This window comes from Rhinolophus hipposideros (genome assembly GCF_964194185.1).
Source record: "Rhinolophus hipposideros genome assembly, chromosome: X".
In the NCBI taxonomy this organism is placed as follows: domain Eukaryota; kingdom Metazoa; phylum Chordata; class Mammalia; order Chiroptera; family Rhinolophidae; genus Rhinolophus; species Rhinolophus hipposideros.
Window position 1 is genome coordinate 20,931,242 of NC_138046.1, and position 24,555 is coordinate 20,955,796.

General features: G+C 42.0%; 1 protein-coding gene across 11 annotated transcripts in view; it reads right to left on the reverse strand.

Annotated features, from left to right (window-relative positions):
• FHL1 (four and a half LIM domains 1) overlaps window positions 1-22,725 on the reverse strand; it is a 58,752-nt gene extending 36,027 nt beyond the window's left edge. For 2 of the 11 annotated variants that reach the window (XM_081043600.1, XM_081043595.1), the window contains exons 1-2: window positions 22,551-22,690; window positions 2,030-2,099 (exon numbers count right to left, since the gene is read on the reverse strand). The gene's annotated coding sequence lies outside the window, so the exon portion shown is untranslated. Of the gene's footprint in view, window positions 1-1,631; window positions 1,735-2,029; window positions 2,100-22,331 lie in introns of those variants that run through there. The other 9 variants (XM_081043601.1, XM_081043591.1, XM_081043592.1 and 6 more) reach the window with 9 other exon arrangements.
• Window positions 22,726-24,555: the final 1,830 nt, after the last annotated feature.

Consider the following 24,555-nt stretch of genomic DNA (forward strand, 5'->3'; position numbering starts at 1 on the left):
TACATCGCAGGGCTGAATGAATGAAAGAAAGGAACAAAGATCACAAGGTACAAGTAACTACATTATGACTGTTGAACTGTTTTACATCAATCCTATATATTTCTGTCATGGTGAAACAGAATTTAACAGATGCTATTTAATAACTCATCTGAGAAACTCAGTGCTCTAAAAGAAAACCCAAGTTCTGATCAAATTAAAGATGTCATTGGGGTATTCTTAATATCACAAACCACTTCGCATATGTGTTCGAAAAGCTTCAATTCAGAGGCTCCGTTTTAAGAACACGGTCTTGTACATAGAGTTTCTATCAAAGTTTGATAATGATGAAGCTTGTCGGAGAGGCAGATTGCTGTCGAATAACTGAGGACAAACACTGCATGTGAATGGCCAAGTTTCACCCGGCCAGCATTTCCAACAAGGTTGATGAGAGGACATTTTATTCCTATGTATCGCTCCTTAAACAATCTAGTCTCTGTTTCTGCAGGAAAATAAAAAATAAGAGCCGAGAAAGGGCTCAGAGCTAAAAATCTCTGCTCTTTATACATAGCCCCGTGCTTTCCAACTGCCCTAGGAATGGCTCCTCAGAGGGAGAGAGAGTCACAGTCTGCTACTTGAGCCAAAGCAATTCTGCTTTGGTGTTCTCTATTGGGGTGAGACGATTTTATTTAAAAACAGATTTCTATCATTAAAAAAATGTTTGAAAACAACTGTTTTAGGTAAAGGCCAAGGATGATAGCTATTCCAGGGCTTAGACTCAAAGATGGAAGAACCCATCTCTGGCAGCTGAGAGAAACTGCTGGCGCTTCTGTCATCACGCCAGTGTGAAGCCCCGGGCCCTGGGAAGGACTCCTGACCGCTACCATAATTGATGAAATTGATCAAATTCAGATGAAACACTTCTAAAAAATCTGTCCTACTTTTATTTACTCTTTAAGGTTTAACATGTTTAGGTATTCAAATACATATATTTGTTTAAGTAAAGTTTATTGGGGTGACAATTGTTAGTAAAGTTACATAGGTTCCAGGTGTACAACTCTGTAATACATTTTTAAATCTGTGAATTATTCTGCCACAGGTAGGTATAACAAAGGCAACTATCGCCACCTAGCAAGCATCTACCCTAACTGACATGAAAGGACCTCCACTGAACGTGGGACTTGTGCATGGAGGCGGGGCAGGGTGGCAGGGGAAGACAAAAACCTGTTGATGGAGGAAACTGGAAATCCTGGCTGGTCCCATGCAGGCAAATGTTACATCCCCTCTTGTAAACGCATGGAGACTGGGGCACAGAAAGCAGATGTGCCTCGATGAATCATCTTTGAGATGCCTCCTTTCATTATTTTCAAAGGTGAATGCCCACCCAGTCTCTCATAAGAGAGAAATGGGTAACCCTGGAGTAGACATAAGCCACTGTGGCTAAAGGAACAGGACAGAGGACGCCTAGCCAATGTGTGTTAAACGACAGGGCTGGGCAGTCAAGCTCTCACAGCAGTGCAGCAGTGCTCTGAACTTTAGCACTAACCAGACAAAAATCGGCTGGCCCACGTCAGTGCAACCCAATGGAAGCGCCCTTTGGCGTTCCTATCACCAGATTGACAGCGGCACCCTGTACCTCGGCTCCTTTCACTCACAGTTGACTGGTTCAGTCCAACCTCCTCAGAGTTGTCAGCAAGCGTCTCCGCCCTCGACCCCAGGATTTGCTCCACGCAGCTTTCCTGCTCCCTACTGTTCATGCTGTGACATGAACAGATCTTTATTTGCAAGCAGACCTTCTAGCAGTTCTGTTGTGCTTGGCACATTCACTTTGCATGCCCCCAAATTAAAAGCAAATGAGACTTTTTTCCCCTCAAAAAGGCATTCCCCAGAGAGCTAATATTTAGGGTAAGCAGTGATAATGGTTGGGTCAATTAAAATGAACCCTCTGAAATCTACTGTACAAATAAAGCTCTTTGTACAACGTCGACCCTAACACCACAAATTGGAAGGCTGGAGATCAGTGTATTAATTTGTGGCAATTAGTAAAACTTACCTCACACTGGATGTGTGGAGAACGGATGTGTTCAGCAAGGGCTGGATATGGTTATCAACTTCCAATGTGCCTAAGTTAGGAAAAAATGAGAATCAAGAGGCAAAGTCACCCTTTCAGAAGAAAAGTTGGAAAATCTAAAAAAAAAAAAAAAAAAAAGTCAACTTCCTTTAAAATGGCTCATGGTAACCCATTCTACTTTGTATTTACAACCCTGTATAGTTAAAGGAAAACTGCCAAAATGTTCTGCATATTTCCCCAAATGTCTGTTTATCATATAACATTCTCACCGGCAGTGGATCTGGCTGCCTCATTATCAAGCTGTATTAGCTCAAACACTCAGCATTGTTAGTAGAGTGAGCTCATGGCCTATTTCAGTTTTAAATTAACATTTGGCAATCACCCGGGTAATCAAAACAAATGACTCAGTCGTTTAGAATAGATTTATTAGTCGAGACTTCTCCCCCCACCCCCGTTCTAACATCTTTAGAAAATTTTGCCACAGGAGGCTCTGAGATCCAGACAAAATGTAGAGCACAAGTCACCAGAGGAATATTTAGAGGTGTTTCCATGGAGATGAGGTGCCTGTGACCACTGAAGTTATCTCCAATCAACAACAGGATTAGGATGCAGGCTGCTGGGCAGGCTCATCCCGGTGAGGATGGTTCCACATCGCTAGGAAACAGGTGTGCCCTGTGCTATTCCCATCACCACGGGGACAGTACACCCTGACCCGCTGTCCTCCCCACAGGCACAGCTCACACCCATTATTACCAGTGCCCCTCCCCCCCTTATTCAGAAAGGACTGGCCGGGGCTAAGGAGAGAGGAAGTGTGAACACTGTATTGTGTGAAATCCTGAAACTCATACCAGAAAGCACTTTTATATCAACTGTGAAATGTACATGAGCAAATAAAATCTGAGAGAAAGACAGCTCCCTGAGAGGAGGCTCCGTCTGTTCTGTTCACTGCTCTAGCCCCATGCCCAGAACAGCGCCTGGAACACAGGAGGCTCTCCTTACGTATCTACCAAACGAAACGGGGCAAACATAAACCAAGGATTATAACCAGGCTCCTAATTGCCCCCCTGCCCACCACCAACCGTTTCCAGGCTGACCATCAAACAAGCAGTGGTTAGACATTTAAAAAATGTTAACCTACTGGAAAACAAGGTCCAGTTAGCTCAATAGGTTAATGGGATCCTCTGCTTAGAGATTTTAATGACAGCTACCATAGTTGAAGATAACTCTTCCGGACTCAAAATGGACAAGAGATGGGGTTTTTGTCTGTCAGCTCAAAAGCCCAGAGGAAAGTGAACTTGTGCCAGTGGTGAAGAGCTAACTTTCAAAAGTGTATGTTTGAAAAGTGATTGACTTCAAAGGAACCCCTTCTAGTCCTCTTCCCACCTATACTTAAATAGAGATAATATTTTCATAGTCTAGCATATGAATATGTATGACTTGTTTCCTGTTATGTCTCATTTGTCCTACAGGACTTCAAGTTTCTTGGTGGCAGGGACAGAAATCCCTTATTTCTCCTCTATCTTCAAGTACTTAGCATGGTAGGTATATACAAAAGTCTTTGCTCAGTCTCATCTCTCATCACCCACACGCCACTCACATGGAACTCACTGTTTCCTGAAGGTGGTACCACACCCTTTCCTGCAGGTGCAGTGAGAATGCAGCATGGCACAGCTGTTCACAGAAAGGGCTCCAGACTGCCTGGGTTCAAATACTGGTCCCACCTCATATGAGCCGTATAGCTTCTCTTCGCCTCATACCGGTCACCTATCTCACAAAGAGGCTGTAAGGTGGCGAGAGGGCAGTGCATGTAACAGCACTTAACAAGGCTCACACAGAAAAGGTACTTACTGAATATCAGATATATAATTAGCACTGTAATTATAACAGGTGCAGAGTAAAAATGTTATCAAATTTGGATAACTATTTCCTGTGCTGCCACAAACGCTTGGCCCAAATATACCCCTCTTTAGATTCAACCCAACTTAAACTTCAAACCTGAATCCATCACACTGTAGCCTTAATATACCATTTCACTTTACTCATCCTTCCGGAATCGATTTTTCCTGGAGATGGATTTGATACATCCTGGGCTCTACTTGAAGGAATCTGGTTTTCTGCTTCAAGAACCAGAATAGCTTCCTCCCTAAGACCGCAACCCTGCCAGTACCTTCCCTGCCTTATCACTGTCTGCTTCCCACTGCTACAAGTTCATGCTTTGAGCACCCCTACCCCACCCTGCCCTGCCTGTCTTCCAAGACTGACTGTCCCTTTCAGAGGAAGTCCTTGCATGTCATGCTCCGTGACACCCTCCAGAGGGCAGAAGAGGGCAAGGCCCAAAGGCTGAGCAAGCAGAGCTCTCACATTGGGGTCCAACTTGGGCTCAGGCCAGGGGAGTCTTTTGTTCCACAGTTCGTGGTTTCACCAAGAACTAGACCACAAAGAATGATAACAATGCATAGTGAGATTTTAACAGCTTCTGTAGCTCTGTTCCACTTTATTGTCCGTGCTAGTGTGTCTCACTTAACATTTAGTTGGAGTGAGGAGGAGGAAGACACTCATGGCAGGTCGGGTTGTATATACTTTTGAATCTGCAGTATATAACTGTGCCTCTGACCAGACGTAATACAAATTGTGTTGATGATATTGCACAAGTCAAAGAAAAGAAAGAAAAAAAAAACAGAACAGCAGCCAAACACACTGGGTGAAATGTGATGACAGTGAAGTAATCCAAAATAAAACCCAAACACTGTAGGGTCAGTCATGCTTTAAAATAAATCATGTTAATCTCATCCCACCCTGACAGAATTAATAAGTAAAAATTAGACAAACCATTTGTGTGATTCCAGAAGAAGCCAGTAGCTATGTTCTTGTGACATTTAACATACACAATCATTCTCCTTCAGATTTAACAATAGTATTGTGGTCACAGACACTGGCGACCCTATCACTACTGTCAGCCAAGCTTAAATGATCCCCAAATCACCAATCAATTGGGTGAATTGTGTGGAAAACGAAAATCCAGAGACAGCAGCCGTTTGAATGAGCCTAAAAGACCGGTTGAATCAATCAAAATGGATGAGCCCCACAGATTCATTGTCTCCTTTAAATTCTTTGAATGTGATTGTCATGGTAACCATTCCTTAATCATGTTGTTCAGAATATTCTCTCCCACCTAAGAAACCAAAGAGCAGTGAACCCCAAATACCTTCTTAATTAGGTACACTTGTGATGGTAACAGGCAGCTGCAGCTTAGACTTCTCATTTATCCTCTTTTATTCAAATGCTTACACTGCTATGGTAGTCAGAAACATTGGCATAGACACCATTCAAAACACATTTTAAATGTTACCATAAAACGCAGTAATAAATACAAATGAGATGCCACTGGCTCATTTCTTTTAGCAGAAGAACTGATAAACTGGCTCTCATTCAGCAAAATAATTTATTGGTATAAATAAACGGGTTAGATGAAAGATGCCTCATTTAAAATAATTTCAACATAACCAAGGTCTGGAAAATAATCAAATCTTTAACAGTATCTTAAATTGATAAACAAAAACCAACAGGGTATTACATTATAGAAATAAAATACAATCTAATTCTGTGTCCTTATATTAAGAACTAGTATAGAGTATATCTGGTGATATGTAGCTGGTGATATTCTCTATACTATGTCTAAAAGATCATTTACTCTGCACAAGTTTCTACATTTATTTTATATGATATAATCATAATATTCTTCACAATTTGGAAGAGAAAGGTTTACCCTTATTTGGTTCGGGAAAGATAGGTTATGTATTTTAAAGGTATCTACTAGATATACTACATGTTTAAAAAATTGTGATCAGGGGTGGCCAGTTAGCTCAGTTGGTTAGTGTGGTGCTGGTAACACCAAGGTTGCCAGTTCCATCCCCTCATGGGCCACTGTGAGCTGTGCCCTCCTTAAAAACAGAAAAAAAAGAAGAAGAAATAAAATAAAATAAATAAATATATAAAAAGAAAAGAAAAAGTTGTGATCAGTCTAGATTTCCCCCTAGATTTTTACAGTTCCTTCAGAAACTAAAAAGTGCATAGCTTTACCAAAGTTAGAGAATGGTAAGCCATTCTAAAACCTTGCACCTAAATATAGGTAACTCTTTAAAATAGTGAATTTACTTTTATGGGCTTCCAAACTAGTAAATAAAATGTCTTTCCTCCTGAATGTGGCACATCCTATAAACTCATTAAAGGTGGAAAGATGAGCAGTGCCCCTACCATGCCTCAACTAAACACTATGGAGCACTTTTTATGGGCCATTTCTGGATGCAAATTTAAAGAATTCTTGTCATAAGGGAGGGATAAGAAATAAAAATATACTTATTTTTGACTGGAGTATGAAAACATTGAGAATACTTTTGCAACAAAAGCAAAAATAAATAAGTGGGACTACATCATACTAAAAGCTTCTGCACAGCAACGGAAACTGTCAACAACATGAAAAAGCAACCTACTGAATGGGAGAAAATATTTGCAAATGATGTATCTGATAAAGTGCTAATATCCAAAATATACGAAGAACTCATACGATTCAGTGGCAAAAAAAGGGGGGGGGACTAATCTGATTTTAAACAATGGATTAAAGGTCTAAACAGACATTTTTTCAAAAAGACATACAAATGGCCAACAGGTACATCAAAAGATGCTGAACATCAGTCATCATCAAGGAAATGCAAGTGAAAACCACAATGACATCACCTCACACCTGTCAGGAAGGCTATTGTCAAAAGGACAAGAAATAACAAGTGTTGGAGAGACTCTGGAGAAAAGGGAACCCTCATCCACTGTTGGTGGGAATGCAGATTGGTACAGCTGCTATGGAAGGCAGTGTGGAGGTTCCTCAAAAAATTAAAAATAGAATTACCATATGACCTAGCTATTGTACTTCTGGGTATTTATCAAAAGAAAATGAAAATGCTAACTTGAAAAGATACATGTACCTCTATGTTCATTGAAGCATTATTTACAATAGCCAAGATATAGAAATAACCTAAGTGTCCATCAATGGATGAATGGATAAAGAAGATGTGGTACACACACACACACACACACACACACAATGTTATTCAGCCACAAAAAATGAATGAAATCGTGCCATTTTCGACAACATAGATGGACTATGAGGGCATTATGCTAAGTGAAGTTCATCATAAAGACAAACACCATATGATCTTTCTTATATATGTAGAATCTAAAACAAAACAACAACAAAAAAATCCAAACTCAGCTGAGTCGCCAGTGGGCGGCTGGTCGCTCCGTGGTTAGAGCGCAGTGCTCATTACACCACAGTTGCCGGTAGGATTCCCACATGGGCCAGTGAGGTGCACCCTCCACAACTAGATTGAGGACAATGACTTGATGTGGAGCTGATGAGTCCTGGAAAAGCACACTCTTCCCGAATATTCCCCAAAGGAAAAAAAAATCCAAGCTCATAGATACAGAGAACAGATTTGTGCTTGCCAGAGGCAGGGGATAGGAGAAATGGGTGGAGGGGGTGAATGGTTTAAAAAGGACTATAGCTATTTTCTGTGTATATTGTTGCATAATTGTTGTCTAATGAGCTTTACGAGAATAAAGAAAGTAAAAACTAATAAAACATTAAGAATACTTAATTTAAAAAGCCATCAACAACAGAACAGAGGAAGCTAAAATTATCAGGCATTAGGAACAAATGGGAAAAATGCAAAAAAAAAAAAAAAAATCGAATGGCAAACTCCAGCAAGAAAAATGCAGCAGCAAATATTTGCTAAAGTCAAAAGGTAAAACCTTGAAATTCTTGTCCTTTGCCCTAATGTTCAATGGTATTTTTGTTTTGTTTTAAAAACACAGAGATTGATGTCCTTTCAATGACAGTTACAACAGCTCCCAAATAAAACAAATGATAAAATAAAAATTCACTTAATTGACAGATAGGCTTGAATTAGTCATTGCCAAGTTTACAACTTTCCCACAACTCCAAGCATTCTTTCAGTAGGAGAAACAGGGTTTTTCCCCTGCCATGATGACCATGAGTAGCTTTCTGGGTGACTACAATTCTGTATTTTTATACACTCACCGGGGAATACCTGTTCCCCCAATTAGAACTCTTAAATCAAAGCAAGGGGGGACAAAAAATGAGTACAGATCCATAAAACGTGACAATTCTGACAGATGCATCGAGCGTGTACATGCTGTCTCAGAAGTCTGAGAGGAACTCCTGAGCCAATGACATTCTAACACTGTCCCTCACTCCCACAACCGTCACCACAATCCTTTCCATGTGTCCTGCAAAAGAGCTTTCATACTTTTTCTTCCATATAACCTCATTTCTACAATTGTAATTTGGCCAATTACCACTTCACACCTAGACTACTTCATCAGACTTAACTATGGACATGCTCCCTCCCTTCTTCATATAGCTGTCAGAACAACCTTTCAAACGTTATCAATCCCTTTCCCTTAGATAGGCCAAATTTCTAGCATGAAATTCATGGCCTTCCAATCAGATCTGAATGCACTTTTCACTTTCCCCATACTCAACTCTGGCTTTGGCTGACTCCATGCCTCTGAGGTTTGTCGCCACTGGAGAATAACAGGTGCTGTGGCTGATGCCACCCTTCCCTAAACCAGTGAGTCCCAAATTGGCTGCACCTGGGGAGCCAGAACAACTAGTGATGTCTGGGTGCCCCCCAAGTTCCCCCAGATGAATCTAATGTGCAGCCAAGTTTGAGAATCACTGCCCCAAATTCCTATAGCCTGTAGTTCTCAAAGTTTAGTGGGTATCAGAATCTCCGGCGAGCCAGGAGGTTGTTAAAACAGATTGCTGGGCGGTACCCTTAAGGTTTCTGATTCAGTAGGTCTGGGGTGGGCCCATCAATTGGCATTTCTAACAGCTCCCGGGTGGTGCCCAAGGACCCTACTTTGAGAACTGCTGCTCTACAGTCGTAATTAGTATGATTATGTAGTATAAACATATGTACCACATACAGCAGGTCCTCAAATAATGTCATTCTTTCAGCGTTGTTTCCTTATAACATTGATGAGATGCTGTAGGAACCTAACTCTTGTTTCTATCAGTTAGCCTATGGCAAAATTGGTTTCTCTACTATGTTATTTCGCTTAAAGTCACAGAACCTATTGACAACATTAATTGAGGACTTACTGCACATTTGTGTACTTTATTTGGCAAAAGAGAATGTACAATCTTCTGGAATCCCTTCTATTATTGCCTTGTACTGTTACTTTAATTTTTTAACACATTTGTTTATGAACCAATCCTCAGAATGTTTTAGAGATTATGTAGTCCAATTCCCTTTTTATAAACCGAGACCCCAAGAGGGAAGTGATTTTCCCAAGGGATCAGATGCTTATTGGCAGAACTTGGGCTAGGATTCAAAACTCCCAACTCTCTCCACCTCCTCCTCAGTTCAATATTCTTTCCACCACATCTTTAATGTATCTCGAACAGCTTCTCCAATTAGAATGGACGTTTGTTGCTTGAAGAGATCACTTTTGTTTTTAATATTCCCCACAGCAGCTAGCAAGCCCAGCAAAGTGCCTTGCACATAGAGTCAGCACTCAATAAACATTCGCAGATTTCATTTTATGAAGTACTCAGCCTCATACTTTATAAGCTGGGTTTAGCACAATGCTGACAATTGGGCAGCTCTGCTCCAATCAATTAGCCAGAGAGTAAATCCTTCACATCATCACACACGTTGCCTGTATCTGCTATAGGGTCAGTAAGAAGCACATAAAGACAAATTATAGGGATTTTAAAAGTGGAAGGAATGATAAGTTTATAAGGTGACACAATTCAACTTTCAAATTGTGGGTCAGAAGACACTTACAAAGTACCCGAAGTTCCATGTTACACCTAACAAAGCAGTGCAGCAGTGAAAATACGACAGGGAAGTCTAAAGTACACTGTTCTTAGGCCAACAGTCCCCAGCTTCTTTGTGGTGAGGCCCTCCCTGTTCCTTAACAGAAAATCCACAAGTAACTGAATTACAGGTAAAGAGGAGACAGAGGGGGAGGGAGACCAAGAGGAGCCAGAGGGCTGCGACATGTAGCTGGGTGAGCAGCAGGGGTAAGATGATGTTGTCACACATCCTGCCTTGAGTGCCATTGCTACTACACCTCCCCAGACCTTCCAGCAGCTTCACTGGGAGGAGCATGACCCTGCTGGGCCTCATGACTGACTAAGCCTGTCTGTACCGTACGATTTGATCACTGATGCTTTTGCCATCTCTACAATGGACAAGAATTGCTGTACAATCAAGTCAGCTGCAGCACTTGTTATTAATCGTGAAGGTGACCGCAGGAATGTATTGGCTGTGCCACCATTTGGTTCACCACTGGCACAGAGTAACCCATGATCTTGGCAACAGAACTGGAATCCCCAGTTTCCGTCATAGATTGCGACTCGAGGAAGACTCCTGTCCCCGCTCTTTCCCCTTCCCCCTGATAAAATCTGCTGCTTCCAACAAAGGTAGGACCACATGCACAGGACAGTCAGTCCGGCGAGCAATGAAGCCAATAAAAATACGTCAACATTTGTGTAATGACAGGTGTAACAATGAGTATACATAACATAGTCATATGTAAAAATTACTTCGGATATACAAAATACATTTTAATAGGTTAAATAAGTGAACTCTATGACCAACTGCCCCCTTTATTAGTATGTTTTTCAGGTAACTGTGGAAGTTTTCCATCCTGGGTCTAATCCCAGAACTGATAGACACATTCAGTGAACCACCACGTCCCCAAGACATCTCGCATTCCTTGAGTGATCACCTTCACGTATGTTCTAATCCTTGATACTTTGCCAGTTTTTTCTCTTCCAGTAACTTTAACGTCACCACGGGTGCTTGTCTCCCTCGTGTCTCAATGTCCGTCTCAGACCCAACCTCCACGACCCTGCACTGACTACTGCCTACCATAAAATGTTCAGTTTCACAGCCAACTCAAGAACGCAACACATCACTTGTTGTTGCTCGTCATAATCACCCAGTTCCAATTTATAGAAACCATTTACAATAAGACCTAAAAATCGAATCTTTTCACACAGGTTCACTGGCGACACACTGAGTGTTAGGTCAATGCTTCGACAAGCCCTGCAATAGCCTTTGGCCCAAAGCAATCAAACTCTGACCTGGATATTGGCTCAGAGTTGGCATGAGTTCACCAAATGTCACTGTTGCTAGTGACACCACAAAGGTCAAAAAAGGACTCATTGGGTTATAGGGCAGGGAACTTGACAAGTCTGGGGCTCCACTACATCTCAAAGATGGCACAATGCCCCAGTGGTGGCAAAGTCCCAACCCAATACTCAACACTAACCAGTCCAGTGACTACTGTGCAACCAGATGGTGGTTAGCAGTTCTAGGAAGCTCTTTAGGAAGCTCATGCTTTCACTTTTCAGGGGACCCAAGACACAAGTTATGTCACTCATGGAGAAGCACTTCTTTTATACTACTAATACTTAAAAACAAACAAGGCACTTTCATCTACAAGTTAATAATAAAAAGTACCTGATGTATTCTTTGTATTTCTGAACCCCAAATGTACAAAGGCTTTTTGTGTTTTTTAAAAATTTACAGTTGTTTATTTTTAGGAGTTTTAGGTTTACAGAAAAATTGAGTGTAAAGTACAGATTCCATATACCTCAAAGACCCCTCCCAGTTTCCTCTATTATTAATATCTTGCATTACTGTGGCATATTTGTCACAACTGATGAGCCAATACTGATAAATTATTATTTTTTTTTTGAGCCCACTGGCCCACGTGGGAATCGAACCGGCAGCCTTCGGAGTTAGGAGCACGGAGCTCTACCCGCCTGCGCCACCGGGCCGGCCCGATAAATTATTATTAACTAAAGTCCATAGTTTACATTAGGGTTCACTCTTTGTGTTCTGCATTCTATAGATTTTGACAAATGTTGAAGATTTTTTTGTTAAATCCTTACAGTGTATTTTGAGGAGCAATAAATTACCTTACCTCAAGACAATTTTAATTGCTTTTGCTTTGGAAAAGGAAGTTTCACAGGGTTATAATGTAAATCACTCATTTCTTTTTAACGATTCATAGTTTCAAAAACTGTCTATAACATAACCCTGCAAACATATTTGACTTTGATTATCTGAAAACCAAATGTTCACCACTCTCAAACCTCCAGCATGGCTCCAAACTTGAAAGGAGTCTGAAGAAATTATTGGATCACAAAACAAAGAGTAAGACAACAGCCTCCAAGATGATATCTAACATGGGAGAATTAATCAGTCTGTTGATGACTTGGTCTGGAGATGTTTATTCAAAAAAGCTGTATCACGAGAAAGCAGAGCAGTGTAAGGGGTAGAATCAGAAGACAGAAAAGAGGAGGCAGAAAATCGGGGAAGGAAGACAGTAGAAATCAGAAGTACAGATAGAGACTGGATGCAAGACAGAGCGAAAGCAATGCAACAGAGAGCCAGCTAGACATAAAGGCACAGGGACATGAAGTTTTTTGAGGGGGTGAGTGAGGAAGGGGCAAACTGCATCTCAATACTGTGGCCCTTAAGCTGCCTAATAACTATTTACTTGAATATGCCAATGGGAAAGTAACATTTAGCATATTAAAAGTTTGCTTCACATGTAAGTACGTAAAGATGATACACCTATGCACAGAAAATTCTCTCTGAAATCGGTTTCAAAATTTTTGGAAAGCTCAAGGGATAGGGTTATTCCTGCATAAATTTATACATATGAGTACATTAGCTGGAGGTGTGTGTGTGTGTGTGTGTGTGTGTGTAATATTTATTCTCATTTTTTTACTTTACAAATAAACATGAAGTAAAATTCAAATTTTTTATTTGTCCTGTTCTTGAGGAATTTCACATCTCACTATAACTACTTCAGAAGAACAAATACTGCTTTTCTGTTTTATCAGAACTGTTTCTGTCTTGGCTGTAATTTCCCTTCAATCCAAGTATGTAATGAGACTATTGAATAAGGATGCTATAGTTTACTTGCATGCAAAATTCTTAAGTACTCATCTTTAGGCAATCTAGATAGTAGTATTTTATCTTAAACACGGAGAAGAAAATTGTGTTTTGGATATAAATCTGGTCTGCCTAGAGAAGGGTCCACAAATTTTCAAATCTAAGTTTAGAAAATGGCCCTCACACAAAAGCACCTCAGTGGTTGCCTGGGGACATGGGCACAGAGAAGAACGTACTGTAAAAGGGGCCTAAAGAAACTTTTGCGGGAGTGATAAAAATGTTCTACATCCTGATTTCAGCAGTGGTTTCATGGTTTCATACATCTGCCAAAGTCATCAAATTATATGCCTTTAGGGGATACAGTTTACTGTATGTAAACAATACTCAATAACCTTGATATTAAATTACCTTGATAATCATTCCACAATGTATATGTATATCAAATCATCATATTGTACCCTTTAAACATATAGTTATATTTGTTAATTATTCTTTAATAAAGTGGAGAAAAAAGTTGACGTTAAAAAAGTGGCTCTAACAAAGGCTGACGGCTTCATCTATAGATGCAGACTTTCACCTCTGACTGGTTTGGCCGCTTGGTTTCTTCGTGTGGTTAGATGTGCTTAACTACACTGGAAAATTCCTTCCCAGTTCTTTCCTTAAAAAGAGACAGAGCTTCTTGTGGCCTAGAAGGGAACAGTCCTAGGATCTGAAAACTTGAATTGACCCTGGCATCTGGAGATGGTAGAATCTTTGCCAAAGGACTTAACAGTGGTCTCCTTAGCTTCCAGAAGCTACTTGGCTGAGGACTTCATCATTTCAAGTACTTGAAACTACAATTATTTACAGGGTATTTCTTAGAAACTGTTGAAAAAATTTTGTAAATTCAAATATCTAAATCCACTACGATGGCTTGGTGATATGAAATGTTTGAGACTTTATAATCTGTGTGTGTGTGTGTGTGTGTGTGTATGTGTGTGTGTGTGTGTGTATATACTTGAGTTTCTAAGAAACCTGAAGGACCTGTTACTTCAGTTCACCTGGCCAGGTGAGAGTCCAGATGATTATGTCTATAGGCAGACAAGACACAAGTAATCAGTTTCACAAGCAAGAATGATGTATACAGCTAGACCTTGCAGAGAATCACTGAAAAAAACAATCCTTAATGTCTTCCAAATAAATCACACATTTTAAATTTGACAGGAGTCAAGCAGCCTTATCCACACTCTAAAACTTGAAGTAAATGACAAAACTTATTAGCTAATGGAGCATAGAAATTTAGTTTTGTACCATCCTTGTCAAAACAACCTCGATGATAAAACCTCTGTACCCTCAGCTATCATTTCCTTATTATCGAAAAGTGAACGCAAATCCTTGTGGATATTACAAATGTTTGTAACTAGAGTATCGATGGACCATTTTATGTCTTAGAATATATATAAAATCCAGAGAGTTTTTATGTGGGTAAATCAAATATAAATTTTATAAGCAGTAAAGTCCTGACCAAAAAGACTTATTTTGAAATTTTTTTAACGTTTCACTGTGTTAAAAAAAAGTACGCACATGCCTCCTATCTGTGCAGTTTATACCTATAGTAGTTCAAAAATAAAGTACGAGCAAATCTCATTGGTTTAATTAAATACAGGGGAAAACCCATTTTCTAAGAGACATACAGGATGCTACAGGAAGCTGGAAGAGCTAGTTGCTCAGTAACAATGCCCACACTCATTAGCAGGCAATAATAAGGAATAGGCTAAAAACTACTTAAGAACACTCCCCTAGGCAAGGGTACAATTTGCTCATTTGTTCAAATAGTAGGTCCTTGGCAATGAATATCCATATTCATTATTTCATGTAACCTTAGCATTTGCTGGGGCCCTAGCTGCAGAGAAGGGATGATTTCGTGTTCACAGGTTTACATGTCTATGCAGCCTATTAATCTATGGTAGAGTTTTAATTCTATTCTATCAGTGACATTTCTGTATCTAGTGACTCCAGCTTTTCTCAGCCCACACCTACACGAAAGAACAGCTTCCCTGCCCATCCTAGGCTGAAAGGCGGACCTCAACCAGTCTAGGCTGGGGTAACTACTGGCGAATGGGGTGAGGGGGAGACACAGCGGCAGGAACTTGAGTATGTGGATACACTGAAAATCCTGAAAAAGGGAAGTGAGCAGAGTCACCTGAACTGAAAAAAGAGTCACCCTAAGAATGAAAATAGACACACAGGCAAAGAAGACACAAAGAGAGAGGGAGCCACACAGCTACAAACAGAAATGAAGAGGGCAGGGAAAGAGAGGGAGGAAAGCTGAAGAACTCATTTTTTAAAGGTGCCAGATTAAAACAGGTGTGTGTGTGTGTGTGTGTGTGTGTGTGTGTGTGTGTGTGTGTAACGCCATACTGCCAGCATTTGCTACAATTTGTTAACTTCCTACCTAAGTTTAGAAGCAGATGCAATCTTTAAAATTTCTTTCCCACAATTTTAACAGGTATCTCATTTTATAAAGGAAAAAAATAATTTTGTGCAGCAGTAGCTCTAATTGTGGTCTTCCAGGCTACTACGTATAAAGACTCATACAAAGTCATTTGTCATTTCTGTGACTACAGGAATGTTTGATATGCCTTGGCACTTGGTACTTGCCCCATAGGCCAGGGGAAAATAAACTGAGGGCCAGATGTACAAAAGAGGTTCCCCATCACTAATCTTCAATTTCAATAAAGCAAATAATGTGAAAAATTCCTGTACTGCTCACAACTGTTTTGATCATTTTCTAAAGTTAGGAAATATTTGGTCTTTGCAGGAAGTTAATATACTTCCACCATAAAAGCTTGTTCTGTTGAGGGACAGGCCAACAAAAAGTTCTTGACTGTGAGAGGTTCATACTTAGGAAATAAAAACTTACCTACTATGGAGGACCTAAAACGTCAAACTGGACCTCCGACATGAACATATTATATGACTTTGGATCAGGTGCTTGACCTCTTTGAGCCTCCGTTTCCTCATCTGTAAAATGAAGGGGAGTGGGTACCAACAGCCCTTTCTAGTACTAAGATTCTATCACTCAAGCTGGAGGAGGAGAAATGTGAAGGGGACCATTAAGAGGAGGCCACAGGATAGTCTTCCAACTCCCTGGCAAGTTTCTCATTTCACTCCTTATGACCATGACTTCTACCTAGAGATGCAACAATAATTCAGAAAATCTTCCGGTAAAGTTTTTTAAAAAATAACTTAGACTACATTTATAGATTGGAGATTCTGCAACGGACTTGAGTCCACCAGTTTAAAAAAAAAAATCACTGTATTTTAAAAAGAAATATAAGATGTCACAAATTCTGGGTGGATCATAACTGATTTTAATTTTCTTCTTTAGGCATCTCTGTATTTTCTGAATTTCTCTATAATGACAAAGTACCACTATTATCATTAAAAAGTAGATTTTCAAAAGGATTAGTGTATTTTTACAAGTTTGATCAGATCTCTGAAGTCTACTCTGAAATCATTGTGGGGAGAGGGTACAAAATCAGGCCGTATCACAATCCGTGCCCATATCCACTGGTTAATTACCCAAGTGGCTGATTGCTGTAGGTAGAATCATGACATTATTATTACAATCAGAATCTGTGCCTCACAGTCCTATGTAGAAATCAAAATGTGCATTTTTATCTAAACAACATTTATTTCTCCCCCCCCCCAGCATCCTGGACCTTGAGAATCATGGTTAAAATTCCTTTCCAATTTAAAGTAAGTGAAATGAAACATGAGGTCCTTCTTCTACCCACAAAAAAAAGTTTTCCAGACAAAATACGATTGCTAATGGGCTGTTTCATATTTTTTCCTCTTTTTATGCTCTAAAATACATCAAAAGTTAAAATAAATATTTAGCTGTCAAAACAAAACACACTCCCCATATGGAAAACACATATGAATGTGATGACTTTTTTTATAAAAACAACTTCCATAGCAAAAACAAATGTTTAAATTGTATAAAAAAAAAAAACAAAACCAAATGCTGCCATTACTAAGTTCTATACAACAGTCCTAGGGAAGGTAGAAGGTGAGCTGCAGAAAGGATCTAAACACAATTTGGTAACTTCCACTTTAATGATTATCGAAAAAGTGTTTTAAAAAATTCAAGTAAGATAGAAAATGAAGTTTTCCAAAATGACAATGACAGGCTCAGTATGGGTGGATCTCCAGAACAAAGTCCATGTTGAACTTCGTTCTCATCAGTTGAGGAAGGTACAGTAATTCACCGTTCCATTCTCTACCTGAATATAATCCATGTCTACAACACGTTCCCTGTGAAATTACTGCATATAAGACCACTTACTCACCTCTCGGCAGCTGGCTCCCTCAACCGATCCCCTTCATTAATCCCAAGCTTTCGAGCAAGGAGCAGGGGACAATGGCTTAGTCATGGGAACTAAGTTGAAATCCCAACTCTGCCATTTATTAGTTGTACAATCTTAGACAAGTTACTTAACTAACCTTGATGAAATGTGCAGCATAACTACTTTTCAGTGTTGCTGTGAGGACCAAATTACGTGATGGGTATACTTCAACTCGAGCATTGTCTAGAATTAGAGGTCTTCAAATAATGTTGGTTCCCTTTCTCCCCCTACTTCTGGGTCACTTACTCCAAACATGAGCAAACTTAACGTTTGTGGTTTTAATTACTTTCAAGCAAGCTCAGTGGTATAGAGGACATGTAGTAATTTTAATTTTGTTAAGTAATATTTTGAATGGAGCATGCCACAAGGGAGACAGTATGGCATTGTGTTTAAAACCATGAACTTCTACAGAGAAAGACGATCTTAATTTTGATGTCTACTTCCAACCTTGACTAGCTGTGAGACCTAAGGCAAGTTACTTTACCTTTCTGAGCTTAGCTCCTCACTTATAAAAATGAAGAAAATATATCACCTATACAAGTGCCTGGCACAGAGGAATTACCACAAATGGTAGCTGTTATTGGTCGTTTAATTATTCAGGTCCATGTATGGGAACTAGTCACTTTTAAGACTAGTAAAGCGAGCTCAGCCAACTACTCAAGTCACATCAGACACTGTCATTGTTCTCTATTCTCCTGAAGTTATGTTTTATTGCATTTTGTAGAGGAAATGACATCAGCCTCAGAACTATTAACTTTTCAGGTCAGGTCATTCTTTGTCGTGGGGGCTGCCCTACTCGAATGTTAAAGCAGCATCCCTGGCCTCTCAGTGGCATGCCGGTGCCCCAAGTTGTGACAGCCAAAAATGTCTCTGGACACTGTTCCATGTCCCCTGGGAGCAAAACTGCCCCAGTGAAAAACCACTGGTCTAGCAACATCCACAAACGGGAATTCTCAAAGATCCCAGGAGGTAGCCCTGCAGGAGGATGAAGGTTTACTCTAGCTACTGTTTCATATTATCCGTCCTCCTGGCCCCCACCATCCTTATTATCCATAATTCAAAACTGACCACAGAAAAGGATTTTTTTTGCGGGGGGCCAATTAGCTGTCAGAAAATGCTTTAAGCCACAGGAAGGAATGCTGGTCTGGCTGTCTTCTCACTATACAGTGATACAAAACGCTGAACTTAAATATCAAGAAATCTGCTATGTCCACTGTATTTTATATAAAGCTTATCTTTTTTCTTTTTATTTCTTTGTTTTTTTTTAAGGAGGACGTAGCTCACAGTGGCCCATGAAGGGATCGAACAGGCAATCTTGGAGCTACCAGCACCATGCTCTAAACAACTGAGCTAACCAGCCATCCCCATAAGGCTTATCTTTTTTTAAAAAAAGGCCATGGACCTTAAGACGACTGATGAACCATATTTTTACTCCAAATGAAAAGTATGTCTTACTTGGGGAGGTGAGATAAAATTTATGCAGTGAATAACTCCCTGGAAACAAATGACTCCACTGTTTGCATGGCTGAAGCATGGTTAATGTATATGAAGTGCTACGTTAATGTCCACAGGAGACCGGACAACTCTTGATTATTCACAGCAAATTCATTGTCTATCTCTCATTTAATAATTGCACCAGAAGGCAGGAGCCATTTCTTATCCACTGTGTACCCCTGCACCAAGCACAGAGCCTCCGACAGGGGGGTAGATAACTCAGTAAAATGTTTGTTGAATAAATGTATGGTCGTATATTGTGCTTAATTAAGTACTCCATTGACAAAACAAAACAAGAAAAGAGAAACTTTCTTTGCTCTGGTCGAACAGTAGCTGAAAGAAAAGATCTTTTAACAAAAAATAATTACAGCCTACTCCCTTTTACCCCAAATTCAAACAACTAGGAAGTTGAATTAACCAAAAAAATTTTGTAGGCAAGTTGGGGAAAGCAGCCAAATAGATAAGGCTTCAAGTTCAAGCCAGTGCCAACATTTGTTCAACTCCCACAAGGTTATAAAAGCCAATGTTGCTGGCACCGGAGGGGAAAAAGGGAGGGGTATGGGGAAGTAGGGAACCGGGAAGTGGAGGGCTGGAAAACAGGGATCAGTCTCAAAAGGTTATCTTCCATTCCTTCACCAAACTATAATTTTTTTAATGTCAAAACTTTAAGGGTGAGGGTCAATTTCTTACACAAAAGTCTTGATTTACAAATTACTTTAGAAATGGATGCTAGCAAAATCTTTAAGGCTACTTAGAAAGATATTTGATCATATCTTAATTTCTGAAATGTCTTCATCTTTTTTTCCCCTCCAGTCCTGCAAGGGCAAACAACAGGTTCTCAAAAAGCTGGGTGAAACACACTCCATTTACTCTTCTGTCTACAGAAACTTGAGGCCCACCACCCATCAACATCCTTCTCTTCTCAAAAGATTTTACTTGTCTCAGCATTCTATTCATAAGAGAAAAAACTTAGACTTACATTGTATTTTTAAATGTACAGTTGACCTTTGAACAACACAGGGATCATGAGTGCTGACCTCTGTGCATTCAAAAACTCCACATGTAACTTCTGACTCTCCAAAGACTTAAATTGTTCCTGGGTATGGGGGGATTGATTCCAGCACCCCCACAAATACCCAAGTCTGCAGAAGCTCAGGGCTCCTATATAAGATAACATAGATCAATGCATACAGTCGGCCCTCCACATCTGCAGACTCCCAATGGCAGATGGAAAACGGTGCAGGTATTTATTGGAAAAAAAATCCACGTATTTAAGTAGAACCCCCACAGTTCAAACCTGTTTTGTTCTAGGGTCAACTGTACTAAGTTTAGATTGTTGCAAATGCATAGAATGTGTATCACATTAACATTAGAAATGGTGCATATAATGGTGTTTATTTAAATGTGTTTTCATCAATCTTTGAGACCAAAACCTCTATTCCCTTTTAACATTTCCAGTGTAGCATTTCCAGGAAACAGTAATTATCTTAGTTAAGTGGACCATTAGTTTGATGCTTATTAAGTTAGCTCCAATATACTGGGTATGATACAAAAGGAATTTTACCAACTGAAATCTTATGCAATGTTTTTTAATGTTTCACTCAAAAATCTAGACTTGGTTGGAAAAACACACGCTTTCCTTCTCCAAAAATTCAATATGGGAATGGTAGATTAGAATTTCAAAAACCAGATATGGCTACAGAACCTATATGGTAGTATTAGACTATATACTTATTGGGAGGTGGTTTGTACAAATCATGGCCTATCTGACCAATTTCCTGTTGCATAAAGATTCTATTTGCTCTTAAAAATGTTAAATAAACATTTTTAAAGACTGAAGGTAAAGACTAGATTGGAACCTTATGTAACCAGAATGGGAAAGCACGTACCGTGCCTCACCACATTAAAGCCCTATTGGCTCTTTAATATGCATTCTTCCTAAACAAATAAGAGCAAGAGTTTCCAAAGGCAAAGCTACCATCCCAGAAGCCCTTGCTTCTTCAGTGTAAAAAATGGGGAGGGTTCTGTTCCCGGAGAACAGAAGCTGGGTGGGAAAGGCTTTGCAAAATTCCAAGGGGCCTATAATTTAAACTTATGCTATTCTGCAAATGTTCACATTTCCAAGGAACAACATAAAACTTACATTAAAACTGTCTTAATCAAGATAACAGAAAAAAAATTATTCCTGCTTCTCTATAAGCTTGCCATAGATTTGATAACCCAGCGAAGAATTACAGGCAATTACAAAATGATGGCTCCAATTAGGAAAACTGGATCTATTCCAAATTCAAATCAAAGGGGGCTCGGATAATCCCGATAGAATAATTTAAATGAATATAGGGGACTTCCAGCAAAGACATACGTTTATTCTATTTGTACCTCTTTTAAAAGCCAGGCAAAACACTACAACGACGGATGTCTTGCCCTCCAGAAAATTAATAAAAAGAAGAAGAAAAACCAAACCTGGAGTCCCCTTAATAAACCTTGTTCTCCTCTGTTCCCAAGGGGTGTCCCTGGTACAGGGTTTTCATTGTAAAGGGCAATCAAAGCAACCCCGAGAAACTCGCACAGTCCCAAATGCAGAAAATAATATAGCTCTGAACCCGAAACACAGCCTTGCCTTGCTGATTTCCAAATGTCTAACTAGTCCTGGACGACAAGAAGCCGCGAGGAATGGGAGAGAAACTTCGAAAGCAAAAAGCGCTCTCCCAGAGCCTAGAACAGACGGCACCTTGTAGAGATTTCACGCTTTTTGAGACCGAAGGTCACACCCTGCAGTTTTGAAAATCCACCTTCTAAGGCTCAACCCATGTGATAGAACATTCGTTCCTCTTGCTTTTCAAGGTTCCACGCTGGAGCTGAAATCTCCCACTCCCCCACCCTCATTTGCCAATTCCCCCCGTCGCGCCATCCCATTAGAGAGCAGCACAGTGGGCTCTTCTCCACCCTCTTCTTTCTCCCTCTGCACCCCCCACTCCTCCAGCATCCCCCGTGAAAAAAATCCAGGCGAGCCCCTCACCTCCAGTCCCTCTCATCCCCACCCCCGCCACCCTCGTTGGGCAAACCAAGGCAGGTCCCCCCTCTTTACCTCCCCAATCCCCTCCATCCTTGAGAAAAGCAAAGAGAGGCGCCCGCTTCATCTCCACCCGCTCCCCACAACCCTGCTAGTTATCCTTGTGGAGAAAACCAAGAGGTGCCCCCACCTCGCCCTACCCCCACTGCCCGCCATCCTGGGTGAGAAAACCAAGGACCCCCCCCTTCCCTCCCTCCTCCCTCCCCACCATTCTGCTGAAGCAAACATGGAGAGCCCCTCTTTCGCTCCCGCTCCCCCACCTCCACCCCGCTCCCTCCCCACTGCCCGCCACCCCCTTAGCGAAAGCCCAGGGAGACCGAGGCACGCACCAGAGGGGACCCCCCAGTCGGCGTCCCGCAGCCCGGTGCGCCCCAGTCCCCACCCCTGGCCAGCGGCCGAGGCCGGAGGCCGCAGGTAGCCGGCCCCGGAAGGCCAGATAGCCCCGACTGGCGGCGGCGGCAGGGCAGGAGGGCAGCGGATCCCGGGGGACGCGGGCCCGCCGGCGGGAGGCACACACGGACGCACACGCGGAGAGAAAGCGGGCTTACTGCCTGGGGATGCTCGGCAGCGCAGCTGTCCCGGCGGCGGCCGCTGCCTGCACCGACACCGAGACGCGGCGGTGGCGGTGGCGACAGCGGTGGCGGCGGCAGTGGCGGACTGAGCCCCCTCGGCCGGGCGCAAGATGTAGGGCGCGGGAGGGGCGTGAGAGGAGGGGCGCGCGCGGGGGGCGGGGAGGGGAGGGAGCGCGCGCGGGGGCGGGCGCGGGCGCGGCTGGCCCGGGGCGGGGCGGGGCGGGGCGCGCGCCAGGCGGGGCTCTGCCCGCGGGGGCTGCGGTGTGGGGCGCGCGCGCGGGGGCCGGTCTGGCAGGGAGCTAGGGGCGGGAGCGCCACGCACCCTGCGCGCCCCTGTGCCCCCGCCTCGGGAGCGGCGGCGCTGCCTGCAAGGCGCGGGCGCGCGGTGAAGGTGGCTGTGGGGAGGCGGTGGCGAGCGCTTCTCCAGAGGGCGGGCGTTCAGGCCTGGAGAGGTGGGCGGGCTGGGGGCGCCGGGGGCCCTCCTCCCTCGCGCCGCAGCCTTCGAGCCCGGCGGGGAGTCACGAGTCACTGCAGGCGGTCTCGCCCAGGTCAGGGGAAATGGGAGTGACAAAGGAGTAGAGCGAGGGTGGCCTCACCAGGGGCCTCCAGTAACCTGCGTACTACCTGCAAAGCGGCCCGGAACCGAAGCGCACCCCTTTTAGCCCTGGACTGCGCAATCCCGTGGTTCGGAGGGCGCCAAAGGACCCACCGGCGACCTTCCCCTTGGTAGCAAGCGAGAGGGAACGGAGTCCCATCCATAAACCCACTGCCACTCCACAGGGCTTTATACCACTCAGCAAAGGACTGATGGCAGCGGCACCTGGCTACTCATTCACTCGACATACAGTTCACTGAACACTTACCATGTGCCAAACACTATGCCAGGCGCTGGGGACACAGCACAATCATACAAAACACTATCCACCCTGCCCTGGGAGCTCGCAATCTAGTCGGGGAGACAGATGATAAAGAAGTGAGAAAATAATCAAATCTGGGATAAGACCTGTGCTGGAAAAAGAAGAGGGTGCAAATTGTGTGGTTAGGAAGTAGGAGGTGGCATTTAAACTGAGCCCTGAAAGTTATGAAAGAATCAACCATAGAAGAGTCGGAGAAAAGCCTTCTAGAAAGAGGGAGTAGATGTAGGAAAGCCAGAAGGAGGGGGCGAATCTTGATGTCTTAGAACTAAGGTAGTGACTGTGATGGGCACCAGAAGAGCTGGGGAAAGGAGCATAATATAAGGCTGGACGTGTTGACGGGGACCAGATGGTGGGCTACACCCTAGTCAATGGGAAGACCGTTTTATTCCAAAATAAATGGGAGGCCTTTGAATGAGTGGTTTTACCCTGGGGCAAGACATGACTTGATTTATATTTCTTTTTTCTTTTGGAGTGACTGTAGATTTACATGCATTTGTAAGAAATAAAACAGAGATCCTATATACCCCTTACCCATTTTTCTCCAATGCAAACTATGATACAGGATCACCACCAGAACACTGACAGTAGTACAATCTACCAATCTTACTCACATTTCCCTGGATTTATTTGCATTCCATACAATTTTATCACATATGTAAACTTGTGTATCCACCACCACAGTCAAGATATAAAATAGTTCCATCATTACAAGGATTCATCCTGTTGCTCTTTTATAGCCACAGCTATCTCCTGAGTCCCCCAATCCCTCACCATTGGTGACCATTAATCTGTCCTGTTTCTACAATTTTGTCATTTCAAGAATGTTAGGTAAATGAATCATACAGTATGTAACCTTTGAGGATTGGCTATTTTCACTCAGCTTCTTTTTTTATTGCTGAGTAGTCTTCTAGGTCTGACATATTTTTAAAAGACCACCTTGACTGCAGTGGAGAGAATGGTTCAGCGGAGACTGAGAAGTGAAACACAGGGACAGGTTAGGAGGATTTCTCAATAGTCTCTGTCAAAACTGCTGGTGGTTTAGATGAAGATGGTGCCTGTGCAGG